Below are 13,861 nucleotides of genomic sequence, written 5' to 3' on the forward strand. Positions count from 1 at the left end.
ATAAAAGAACTTGGTCACTTGGTGACACTATGAGCCAGGCCTAATTTTGTAGGCTAGCTAATGAGCATATTTAGTATATAAATCAGGCCTGGACCGTAACAATGTCATATATGTTTCTTTTTTTCCTTTTCTGTTCTTTCTTTGTTGTTGTTTACTGGCTGTTCTTTAATATTTCTTTAAATTAATTAATTAATTAAAAAGAAACTTGAGGGGGCAACATATCTTCCCCCGATGCTTTACATATTGTTAGACAAGAAATTAATCTACGTACTCCCCGTATTGTCACAGGAGACCACATTGTAGATGATGCAAGAGCTTGATTGAATGAAATATCTCAATTGCTTATAACGCTAGGGGCAGGGGCGGAGCTACAACTGTGTGAATGGGTTCAAAGAACCCAGGCCACCAATGGGAAGGGCCGCTTGGGTTCCATAAGAGCCCCAAGCAAACAACCCTCGGCCTATCGCCCAGGCTCTGGTGAGCCCTGAGCCAGCTCTGCCCTGTCATTTCAGGCAGCACTTGCTGCTTGGAAGCACCTATTTCCCTTTCTCTCCCTTGATGGAAGGAGAGAAAGGGAAATAGAGGCTTTCAGGCAGCAAATGCTGCCTGAAATGAAAGAGTAGAGATGATTCAAGAATTGCTGGAGCCCGGGCAGGGGGTAGTTCCCTCGGGATTCTTATGGAGCCCAAGCCATGCCCCATGTGTGTGACATTCACTTGAAGGGCCACCAGGCGGGGCCAGACTGGACCCAGGCCACCGTTCGGCTGGCTCCATGACTGGCTAGGGGCTTTCCCAAAAACATTAGCAAAATAACCATGCCAAGTACTGGCAAGGATCTGTGTTCCCAGAACAAAATCCGTTCCCTCTAGTCCTCTATAAATTATTTCCCAAAATTTAGCTTTTCTCTTTTCTATAACTGCAATTCTCAACTCCTTCCATTGTTCATTTATAAAAATATTCCCCCCTCCCACCCAAGCTGGGAGGCTGCTTTTACGCCTCCCGGTTGGGGGTCTCCTCGTGAGTTGCCGCAGCATGGAGCCGTGCCGCGCCGCAGCAGCACATGATCCATTAACCCCAGTTAGTGCAGCGCTTGTTTCACTAACCTGAGTTAAGGGGAGGGGTACTTAGGGTGGTTTGCTGCCGGGCGCCAAAAAGCGCACACGACCACCAAAAAGTGAGCTAGGCACCCTTAGCCGGTTTTTTGGCAGTTGTGAGAACCACCTCAATTTTTGTCTGTTAAACACCTTATCCTGTGAAATCCTAGTAAGCAGAAAAATATCACTATCCTCCATATAGAGAGAATTTTCATCAGAGCCAATACGAGCATTGAAGTCACCACAGACTACAATGCTTGCTTCCAGGAAATGTTTAATTCAATGTTCCAATGCATCTGTTAGATCATTCCAAAGGCTCTTTGAATACTGTGATGAGTTGTTTGGTTGAATATACAAGTTTAAACATACCAAGGGACCAAAATCATGATTCTGTTTACTCTCAATCAGCAGTGCTGTAATAGAATTATTTCTGGAGATGGTAATCATCCAAGCTTCCAAATTAAGTTTTACTGAAAATAATATAGCCCTAGCCAGACCTTCACTGGCTCTTCCCTTCCAACAGGATTTAACTGCAGGGGAATTGAATGAGATAAATCCCTGAAGAAACAAATCTGTGCCTTCCCTCAACCAAATTTCTTGAAGATAAATAATATCAAAGGATTGTAAGAATTTCCTAAAGTCTGAAAGATCATTTGACAACATTCCATGACAAAATATTATAGGAATAAGAATATCCAAAACTGGCTTGTCGGGGGAAAAACTGAGGCTGATGCCCAACATTAGATGGGTTAAGCCTCTTTCTATCCCCCCACCCCTTCTCTATCCCATGATTGATCTCTGTTTCTCTGAAATTTTCCTACCTGTCCCTTAAATTCTAAATTCATCTGAACTGACTGTGGGTATATCCGATCTTTTACTGCAGGAGTTGCAGAAAGTCTTCTCCCATGTCCAAGTTCAGCAAATTTTCCTTCTTTCCTTAATTAAAATATTATTATGATATATAACAAATGGGGGGAAATCTTCCCTCCAATTTTCTAGTTCACAGAAATTCCTCTTAACAATATGTCTCTGTTTATTTATATACCTAATTTGTCGGTTTATGTGATTTGAGTATGTCAGAGGACAATTATAGGTTGAATAAAATGTCTGGATATTCTGAGAATTTCCCCATTTAAAAGATTTGCTTTTATCTTCAAACTGATCTAACAGACTCCAAAAGGCACCTCCACAGTCTATATTGGGGGGGGCCTCTATAATACCCCTAGATTTCCCAAGGATATTTAGCAGGATATAAACAGGAACATTTCAGGTCTCCTTTATCATCCCAAGTTTCCCTGACCTTAGACAATATGTCTTTGAGGACTTCAGTTCCAGTTCTCCAAGAGCCATTTAGCCTTTTCGGTGGCCAATTAAATATTGAAATACAAAGGGGAGAGCCTTTGTATTAATAGGAGGATTAATTTCCTCCAATGCAGTTTCAGATTCCTGAGCTTCATAACTTTGTGTTAACTCCCCCTTAGAAGATTCTTCTTCTCCTCTCCCTACCAACCATTTCATAGAGTCTATTTTACTGTTCTCATCTAGGGAGGAATTGTGCCACTCATCTATTATAATCGTCAGGGTCCAAAGATGTCAAATTTGTGGTGTTTAAGGAATTCCTTAAAACTTAACTTTTGGCTTATCCTGTTACCAGTCTGATATAATTTCATTTAATTGCCCTTTGGTATCTATAGATTGAGGGATGGACTATTAACATATTCATGTCCAGAATCCAAAAAGAAGATATTTAGGTCATAATCTGAGATCTTAGAGGGAACAACTGTAAGTATTCCTGCTAGCATCATCTTCATGTTAGCCTTGAGATTTGTTATTTCCTTTCCGAACAAATCCAATCTGTTAAAATTTTTCTCTTAAACCTGTGCTGCAAGAAAACACTGATCCCAAAGAAACGTAAACTATCAGACATGTTCTTACCCTTGGACTTCCGGACGGAAGTCCAGGGACTCCACACCCCGTGTGGTCCCCCCAATCTTCTTTAGTATGTCCCGGGTGGTGTGGTTGCCATGCCAGGCTGCCAGCCCATGCTGTGCCAGGCAGCAGAGCATGGCCTCTGATTTAGAAACAGAGAGGGGAGTGGGGAAGAATTATGAGGGATGGGAATATGTGACATTGTGTGTTGAAATGTTTCTGCTAATGCATATTTGCATAAATATACCTGCTTAATATTCTTACATTCTTGTGGGTTCAGTTGCTATTTGTACCCTCAAGAACCCACGCGTTAAAAATTTTGTGTGTGTGTGTGTGTGTGTGTGTGTGTGTGTGTGTGTGTGTGTAGGGATATGATGCTTAATTTGGGGTGGGGGCTCCAAAAGCCTTTAGGTCCATGGTCCAAAATTACCTAGGTGCACCTCTGAAGACTATATAATTGATTCAAAATATCTGAGAACATTAAATTGCTTTTAAAAAATCTGGGTCTATTGACCAATTACCTATATGCTTGTCATTCTGGGAAGCTACAGAACATCCCTGTTGTCTGACAATATCTTGGCTAATCAGTTGAGGATAGTTAACTAAGCTGAGAGGAGTTACAATTCCTATGTTCCATGTTGCCCCTTCTCCAAGGAACTCAGAGTGGTTTACATTGTTCTCTCTCTTCTCTCTTTATCCTCATAACAATGCTGTGAGATAGATTAGGTTGAGAAATAATAGGGCTGCCCTCTTTATTGGTATTTGGGTAGGAGAAGCCTATTACGACTACTACTACTACTACTACTATTATTATTATTAATTCAATTTCTATCCCCTGCTAAATGGGCAAAGAGGCACCTTTCACTGTGGTGATTCTCCTTATTTAGCAGGGGGAGAGTAACTGGCCCCATCCACCCCCAGCACAGTACTTCCAGTGACTGTTGCTGGCGTATGTCTTAAGTTTCTTTTTAGAATGTGAGCCCTTTGGGGACAGGGAGCCATCTTATTTGCTTGTTATTTTTTCTTTGTAAACCGCCCTGAGCCATTTTTGGAAGGGCGGTATAGAAATCGAATTATATTATTATTATTATTATTATTATTATTATTATTATTATTATTATTATTATTATTCCGCCCTTCCAAAAATGGCTCAGGGCAGTTTACACAGAGAAATAATAAATAAATAAGATGTCTCCCTATCCCCAAAGGGCTTACATTCTAAAAATAAACATGACACACACCAGCAACAGTCACTGGAAGTACTGTGCTGGGGGTAGATAGGGCTAGTTACTCTCCCCCTGCTAAATAAAGAGAATCACCACGGTAAAAGGTGCCTCTTTGCCCCGTTAGCAGGGGATAACCCTAACTCCTACCCCAGTTCGGGAGCCATGCACACTCCCGATTGGCCAGCGTATGTATTCTACAAGCAAGGCAGAAGGAAGGGGAAATGAGCTGGGTATGGAGCTGGGTACAGAGGCGGGCGGCAGCAGTGAGCCCAGAACTTGCACCCAGCTCCAGAGTGAGGGTGGAAGGAAAGCACTCACTATGCTTCCTGCCTCCATATCCAGCTCGCAGACACCCATTTTCCTTTCCTCCTACCTTGCTCATAGAATTCTCATGATGGCCAATCGAGAGAGCCCACTGCTCCCAAACTGGGATGGGAGGCTTCTCCTATCCTAATGCCAATCATGAGAGAAGCCCTAGTAATGAGAGTGGATTCATTTTCAATGACAAATAGTGAATCCACTCTCATTTGCTGCCAGAGAATCTACTCTCAGAACACCTCAGAAGCAATAAAACCCAGGATCCCATGGGCTTGTGGGTATGGTGGTGGTTGGCACCCTATGTGCACTACACCACCACTTGCTCTGGGCCACCCCAGTACCCCCCCAAGTGGAGTTATGGGGCTGTTGAAATCCCCATTATTCCCTATGGGGGAAAAGCTTAAAGACACACAAATTCCACAAATTCTTTAAAATTTCACCAATTCCTTTGAATCTGGATGGTATCAGGCACTCATTGGGGCATTACCACCCAACCCATTCTTATGCCCCCGAAGCCCCTTTTGTGCCCCAAATCTGCCCCAAAGATGCACAAACTTCAGAAATTCTTTTAAAACCACCCCTTTGCCCAATTCCTTTGGAATCTGAGTGGTAGCAGGCACCCATTGGGGTACTACCACCTGAACCACTCCTCTCTCCCCAAAGCCCCTTTTCTGCCCCAAATCTGCCTCAAAATGTGCAAACTTCAGAAATTATTTAAAAATCAACCCTTTGCCTAATCACTCTGAAACCTGGATGGTAGCAGGCACCCATTGGGGTACTATCACCCGACCCACTGTGGCACTCCTAGGAGGCACCCACAGGCATAAATGGGCACAGTCTGTCCCCATTGTCCCATAGGATGGATGCAGCACACATCAACAACAACAGCAGAGCTTTGCATAGAACAAGGTCACACACATCCACTGTGTCACTCACCACATCCACTTTGTCCCACCATCCCCCCGCCACAGAAATGCAATTGATCTACACACAACAGTGAAATGCACTGCCCCACGTATCCCCTCCCAATGCAGGGTAACAGCAGCAGCCAGCAACAAGTAAGTGTGATATCACAGATGCAGCAGACTAGGGCAGCAGACTAGGGCCAACAACAGCATCAAATGTGCCCTGCCCTCCCTCCCCCAAGCATTTTTCATCCACAAGCAATAGACACACTACATCGGTGGCACCCGGCCATAAAAGTGGGTTAAGTAAGGAAAGGTGCAAAACAACATTCTGCCAGTGGAACAGCGAGGTTTGGTCCCCCTCCCACCTACACAAGTAGAAGAGTGATGATGACAACAATGGCACACAATTTTTGGCACTTTTTTTTTTCTTGACATTTCTGCAACAGATCAGAGACTGCGGCACCAGCACAACCTGCGGCACCAGCACAACATATTGTAGATGGAAGCAATCTAATTTGAATAAAAATGATGATGACACTAGAAGTCACAATATGACCCAATCTTCATTGCAAAGAAGTCCAGAGAGAGAGAGAGAGAGAGAGAGAGAGAGAGAGAGAACCTGTCCTGTGCCTATCCATGAGGTCCCCAAAATACAGCCACAACAACAAGCCATCCAAGGCATTTGAATTGCATAATATATATACTGATAGATTTGAGATTATGTAGGGGGGAAGCATAGTAAACAGTACCTTTCATGTGTGTTCCTTGAAAGGATTAGTGGGTTTAGGATTAATTTTTGCCACAGCCTCAGAACGCTGTAGTTGGGGGTGGGGGGTAAATGGGCTGAGGGAGGAGGCTAGAGTCTGTGCCTTCCTGCCCACTCAGAGCCTGTAGGCTGCTGGGCAGAGAATATTAATACTGATATATTATGGGCACAGAGGGCTGGAGGACAGGTTTCTGTTTTTTAAAAATGCAAAAAAAAAAATCTTTGGAATGGGAAAAAAGACGGAATTGATTTTTAAAACCATGAGGCTACACAACCCTTCTACCACCTGCTAGTACTAGCTAATGGGGATCCCCCACACACAGAACCCCTGTTTAAACTTCTTCTAAACTAAACAACACACAACTTTTTAAATTCAATTGCAACCCCAAACCTCCCTCCAAACAGGAATACACAATTCCTGTTTATACACAATACAAATTTATTTTGTTTATACAAATACACAAGAATACACAATTCCAGAGATGTGTGTGTTTCTGTGTCTGTGAAAATGGGTACACTCACTCAGTCTAGGGCTTCACCCATGTTGTGTGTCCAGTTGTCCACTTCTTTGGTCTGGTTTCAGAGTCTACTCTTTCTTCTTCAATCTCCTTCTCCTTCAGTCTTCAGATATTATGGGGGGGGGGTTGGGGCAAAAGGGCAAAAGCCTGGAAAATCTGAGAGGGGGAGGGGGACTGGCCAGGTGGCCAGTGGCAACAGGGGCTGGGGCTGGTGGCTGGCACAGACACAGCAGGCACAGGCAGGCAGTGATTCTCTCAGCAACAGGAAGCAGGTGAAAAAAGAATTCTCTTGTTCTCAGGAACAAAAAAGCAATGCAGCAGATAATACATTCCCAGGCTGGCATGCAGCAGCCAGCAGAGGCATGCAGGCTGGGTGGCAAGGCAGGCTGGGCTCAGGCTGGCAAGGCAGAAGGCAATAGGCACGGCAAGGCAAAGCAAAGCTCAGAAAGGCAGAATGGTGGCTGCTGCCTCTTTAAAATCTAATTGAAAATCCCTCCTTGAACTCCCCACCTTGCCCTTTCTTCCACCCTTCCCCTGGCCAATGTGGGGTCAGTCAGGTGTGGCAAGAGCCAAAAGGGCTAATTTGGAACCAGGAGGGAATTGTCAGCAGTTCAGCCCATGCTTTTATTCATTGATCTGAGGCTTGGAAGGGCGGGAAATTCAAATAGACGTCAAACACAAAATGGAGACTACATGGCGATTGCCACAAAATGGAGATCCGAAGCAACAAAGCATTCGGCTCTGAAATTCAGGCAATTTGCTTTGGAGCCAAATCTTTCAGGACTTGCAGGGGGCGATTTGTTTTGTGCACAAATCGCCTGAAACAGGCAGATTCGGGTACAGATTGTTCTGTACCTGAAACATTTTGCACACCCCTAGCAAATAACCCAAATGTAAAGAGTCAGGAGATTATAGAAGGTTGATTGTTCAGATGGAGATGAAATCACAGGAGATACATTATTGCAGATGGAAAGTATTGGTTCTTGAACTGTTAAGTGAAAGGGTGATGGTTTTAATAGCTAAATTGAGACCTTTCTGGTGAGTACTGAAGGCTTCCTGGTGATATGCACCAGAGATTGAAGTAAGCAAGAAGGCAGGACTACTTACACAGGATTGGCTGAGAGAAGACTTTGCCAATCAGTCCCTGGCACCTTGATTCTGGAATTGCTAAATTCCACTACCTATCTGAACTGAGTATAAAGTCCTGCTGTCTTAGCTGTTGACTTGCAACTAACTACATCACGGCTGGCTTTCTTCATTGGACAGAGGTTATACTGCTTTGATGACTGGTCTGATGAACATTCTTGCTACTTCTTGTTTGGTTGTCTTCACCTCAGTCTTGCATACTTTGCCATCATCATTGAGTGATGACTCCCATAGGGCAAGCATTGTGGTCAGTCTCTTTGTCTCAAAGCAAAACAATGACTCCACAAAATAGCCTCTAACAGCCCGGAGGTGATGGAAGCCATCAACCCAGAGGATCAGGCAAAGGGGCTACAGGACCTAGACCTAAGCTCAGACACGCCACAACTATAATGCAGCTTCTGATTGAGCTGGGACATCAACACCTTCACCTCTCAAGTACCACCCCAAAACAAACCATTCACCCATCCAGGTATGCTGTTGGCTGTAAACAGCTTGTTTGATCCAATAGTATTTGCAGCCACAGTCACTGTGCAAAGGAGACTCCTGTTGAGAGCCTTAAGCCTGGAAACATGTGATTGGGATGTTAACTATAATTAGATTTATGGTTTTAAATATTTAATGTTGGTTTTAAATGATTTTAATATTAATGATTTTAATGTTAATGATTTTAATTGTTTAAATGATTTTAATTGTTTAATTGATTTAGTTTTGATTTTAATTGTTAATTTATTTTAATTGTTTTTATTTTGATGTAAACTGCCCTGAGCCAGTTTTGGAAGGGCAGTATATAAATCAATCAAATAAATAAATACATGAATAAATAAATAAATAAAACTTCTGCTGTAATGGAAGTGAGTTAGCTCCTGAAATACTCTGCTATATTAGTAATTACCCCCAACACTTTTATTAATTTGTTTGTTTGTTTGTTCGATTTTTAGACCACCCTTACAAAACAGCTCAGGGCAGTTCACAAATATCAAAGACCCTTTAAAACAATTTAAGAGCACTAGAAGGCCAGGACAAACAGGTAGGTCTTTATAATTCTCCTAAATTCCAATAAAGAATTCAAATTATGGATGTCTGCAGGGAGTGCATTCCACAGTCCAGGAGCGGCTACAGAGAAGGTCCGCCTCTGAGTCGCCACCAGACAAGCTGGTGGCAACTGGAGCGGACCTCCTCAGATGATCTTAGCATATGGTGGGGATCAGACCGAAGAAGGCGCTCTCTAAGGTAACCTGGACCTAAGCCGTTCAGGGCTTTAAAAGTAATAACCAGCACTTTGTATTTTGCTCAGAAACATATCGGCAGCCAGTGCAGCTGTTTCAAAACAGGCATAATATGGTCTCTCTGGGTTGCCTCGGAGACCAGCCTTGCTGCCGCATTTTGAACTAACTGAAGTTTCCAAACTACAAAGGTAGCCCCACGTAGAGCTCATTACAGTAGTCAAGCCTGGAAACACTGTTCTGAGGTCATCTTCCTCTAGGAATAGATGCAGCTGTCGAATCAGCCTAAGCTGCTAAAAAGCACTCTTGGCCACAGCCTCCACCTGAGATACCAGAGTGAGGTCTGGATCCAGGAGTACCCCCAAGCTGCATACCTGAGCCTTCCAGGGGAGTGTAACCCCATCCAGCACAGGGAGATCTAACTCATCCCTCAGATTCTGAGCCCCTACAATAAGCACCTCCGTCTTGCTTGGATTCGGCTTCACTTTGTTATCCCTCATCCAGCCCATTAGTGACTGTAGGCAGGTATTTAGGGAATGAACGCCATTTCCTGATGAAGCAGATGAAAGAGAAAAGTAGATTTGGGTGTCATCAGCATATTTTAGTAGCAAAAGACTTTGGAGCATGGAGCAGCAGTTCCCGTTTGCCCAGTTCTTATCAATAGTGCCATGGTAGTAGTTGTATACTATCTCTGTTCAATGCAAATCCTGCTACATGGTGATCTTGCAGAAGCACGAGCCTGTGTAAATATTACTTTTGATTATCTGAATGTTGGTTTTATTGAAACCATTCTTTGATATAAGACTACAAGTCCTACAATCTAAAGGCCCAAAGGACTCCTCTTCAGGCATTATGACACTTATAAACACAATGCAGTAGACATTCTTTCAAGCCTTGCTTGTTTTGTCTAAAAAGTTTTAAAGATTTCATCAGGAAAATATCTTGAAATGTTAATACTTCTTATTGACAACTTGAGTTGAGGAGCAATTTTATAGTATAATGATTCTCAACTGCATAATTTGGACACACTTTTGTTCTCATCATAACTTTCAGTTCATAGCTCACTTGCCCACCTCCACTTCCCACGCTCACTGAAAGGATAGAATCCATTCTTTGAAGAGATCTGTCTCTTTGAGGCAGGGGAACAAAAATGAAAATTGCCATATGAATGGAGATGATTGTGAGAGCAGCAGTATTTCAAATAAGACTGGCATTGCAGAGAGTAGGCTGAGCATCTGACTTGACTGTACAATATAAGTTAACTGCAGTAGGCTATGATATTTTATACATTTACTTATTATTATTGTTGTTGTATTACATGGCACTACACAGAGTATTGTAAGTTAAAGACAGGTCCCAGTCCCAGGGAGCCTACAATCTACATTTACTTGAGAATGAACCCCACTGAACTTGATGGAACTTACTTCAAAGTAAGTCTTTTTAGGACTAGAGTGCAACTACAGGCATATTTGCATCTTTGGAGTTGATGCATAAGTAGCATGGTGAATTCTGGAGGTGAATAGTAAACTACTTCACATACTGCTCTTCTCCATCTCACAACATTTCCCTCCCAAATCTAATCATTTGTAACCTTAGATTTGTGCTGTAGCCTTGTGACATTTCTAGCCTGAAGTAGAATAATATTATCAATGAAGATTGGACTCTTAGTCCGAATTCAGACATAACACGAAACCAGAGTTAAATGGGGCAGAGGTTGGAATTTCATTACATCTGAATATGTGCAACTGCAGTTTCGAGCCTAAAGTGGCCTCCGGTTTGCTTCACCAAACTCCAATTTGAACCTTTGGTACTCAGTAAGGTTCACTGCCGAGACCTGAGGTTTGGCTGCCAAAATGTTATGTCAGAATATGGATGCCATCACAACCAAGGTTTTGTGCTGATTTTGAAACTGCAATCATAGAGGCGGCAGACTAGGGATGTGCACGGAACTGGTGGGGGCTGGATTGATGGTGGGGGGTGTCTAATTTTAAGGGCGGAGGAGGGTGCACTTACCTCCCCACCCACCGCCGCATTTCTCCCACCGGCGCTCAATTTTCCAAAAGTCCTTAGGGGTGGCAACATACCTCCCTGCCGCCCCATTTGCCCCATTGTCCAGATGTAACCAGAAGTAGTGAGCATGCCAGCATGCGTCAGGCATGTGCATGGCACACTCGTGCAACATGCATGCTTGTGCCAACATGCACAGGCACGTTCACTACTTCTGGTCACATCCGGACTACGGGGCGGCAGGAAGGTACACTGCTGCCCCGAAGGACTTTTGGAAAACCAAGCACCAGTGGGGGAAATGCAGCAGGGGGCATAAGTGCACCCTCCCTGCCCCTAGACACCACCTGCCATCGAACTGGTGGAACCACTGGTCTGTTGAACCAGTTCGGAGGCTCATAAAGGGCCTCTAAACTGGTTCGGTGCACATCCCTAGTGCAAACCTTTCAGCTATTCCCAGCTTTCTGTATCTGTCAAGGGGGTCATGGCATCCCCACCCCCAGATGTGGGGTGGGGGGAGAAAGACAAGGACAGTGAAGAATGGGGAGGCAATCTCACCTGCAGCTGTACATGTCTCACTGCTCCAGCCAGGCTGCTGGCCATGTGTGCAGAAAAGGGGGTGTGCACCCCACAGCACTGCACTACAGCTTCATACCCCAGCAGGGCCCCCTCCAATCAATCATGGTGCTCCACAAATATCCCTTAATGCTTTGTCGCTAATACAACCATGCCCCTAGCAGGACAACCCACGCCGTTGTCCTGCCCATAGCATTGTCCCACCCACATCCTAGGTGGCCAGGCATATGAGAGGTATTACCTGCTGCTCAGATGGGCACCAACAGCAGTCACCGTGGCTGGGGGCCTGGGCAGATGGAAGGTGGCAGGCATGGGGCTGCTATATCGAGCCAGGTCGCTCTGTGGAGGAAAGCCGCAGGGATGGGTACCCCAGCAATTGCTCTCCCTTGCTTGGTGACTGCTGCCAAGTAGCTGTCAAAGCGTGCCCCCTGCCAGCCCATCCACCCATATGGACATGTGCACCCTTCCTTGTGACCTGAAGTGATGGCCCCATTCTCCTAGGGTTGATGGAAATCGGGGCTCCCTTCTCCTACGATTCCCCATGGCGGGAGATCTGCATACAGCACAACACTGGACCACACCTGGGAATTTTGAATGGGAGTAGAGATCTGTCTCCACAAATCTGCCAATTGTTGTTAGCACTACTGTTTCATCTTTTTCTTTTCTTTTTTGAGAGGTGCATGCCCAGATACAACAGAAACGGAAGTGTAAAATGAAGAGGATCAGCCTACTGTGTTTGAAAAACATGCACTATCTACTGCACAGTATATGTAGCGATGTAGTTCTGCTTGTGGCTCATAGAGGAAAAGCAACCACAGGGTGGCATTATAAGGAGTATGTGTATATCTGGAAGTGCCTTGGACTCAAATCCAAATATTTGTGTTCTGATTACAACCATGCCACAAATAGAAAGCAGGTAATAAAATGCAATCAGAGCACATTATTCCAGATTGCCAAAGCAGATGAGCCAAGCCCATATCCTCCAACATTTCATAGATAAAAATAGGGATACATGGGGGGTATAGGTGAGGCCTTATTTTGCCACTCCCTATTCCTATTCTTCAAAGTATCCCTCTGTTAAATATATTTGCTAACTAGGGGTGTACAACCATGTTGCTTATTTGGTGCTTTATAAATAATACACTATGATGAGATTTGCTTAGGCTGATCAAGCCACCTATTTAGAATTGGCATCTCAGAGCACAACTATATATGACATGGTAGATTTGTGGTTAGACTCTTCCCTGATTTACAGAACACAAACAGAAGAGCTGTGGGAAGGAGATCAGACTGGGACCACAACACTAGGCCTAACCCTTCTCTTCCATTTTTCCAGTTAATAAGCCTCCATAAGTAACCTCTACTATTGGGAAGAGCCAGGAGTTGCACACAGCCCACTACTACTACTACTACTATGAATATGTCTATACCACTCCTCAACCAAAGTTCTCAAAGCAGTTTACATAGAAAAATAAAAAATACATAAATAAGATGGTCCCTTGTCTCCAAAGGGCTCACAGTCTAAAAATAAACATTAGGCAGATATCAGCAGCAGCACTGGAGGGTATAGCACAGCTCTCCCCCTGCTAAATATAAGAGCTCAGTTAGTAGGGACATTAAATCTCCACATTAAAGGGTGTCTCTTTGCTTGGTTAGAGTCAGATGCCAGGGTAAGAAAAGGCCCAGTCCCCTAGGGTTAAAAATATCTGGTGAAACCCCGCACAGCGGTCCTTATTGCAAGGTAGCACACTTCCAGGAAGGAGGCTATTTCTTTCTATGGTCACCATAAAACATGCAAGGAAAACCAGGGCAGCAGCAGCAGCTGTAAAACCTGTTATACTTTTATTACATTTTATTATGTTTTAAAAGTTATGCTTTCATTACATTTATTGGTTATAAACCACCTTGGGGTCTTTGAATGAAAGGCAATATGTCAATGTAAAAAGAAAAAGAAATAAAATATAAATGAATTAAAATCACCAACCCTAAGCTATTTGTCCAAGGGCGGAAAACTTATAGATATCAAAGGATACCCTTAGAGGAACAAACAGAAAAGGCTATTGCTCTTTTGCTTATATTAACATTATTTTTGTTGCCTACCACTGAAGCTGTATAATAACTAAATCTAATCTATATTTATTATACAATCTATA

General features: G+C 43.7%; 1 protein-coding gene across 1 annotated transcript in view; it reads right to left on the minus strand.

The window, feature by feature from the left end:
• Nucleotides 1-13,861, minus strand: part of RASGRP1 (RAS guanyl releasing protein 1) — a 160,935-nt gene that overhangs the window by 145,138 nt on the left and 1,936 nt on the right. The window lies entirely within an intron of this gene.

This window comes from Hemicordylus capensis, chromosome 1 (genome assembly GCF_027244095.1).
Source record: "Hemicordylus capensis ecotype Gifberg chromosome 1, rHemCap1.1.pri, whole genome shotgun sequence".
Lineage (NCBI taxonomy): Eukaryota > Metazoa > Chordata > Lepidosauria > Squamata > Cordylidae > Hemicordylus > Hemicordylus capensis.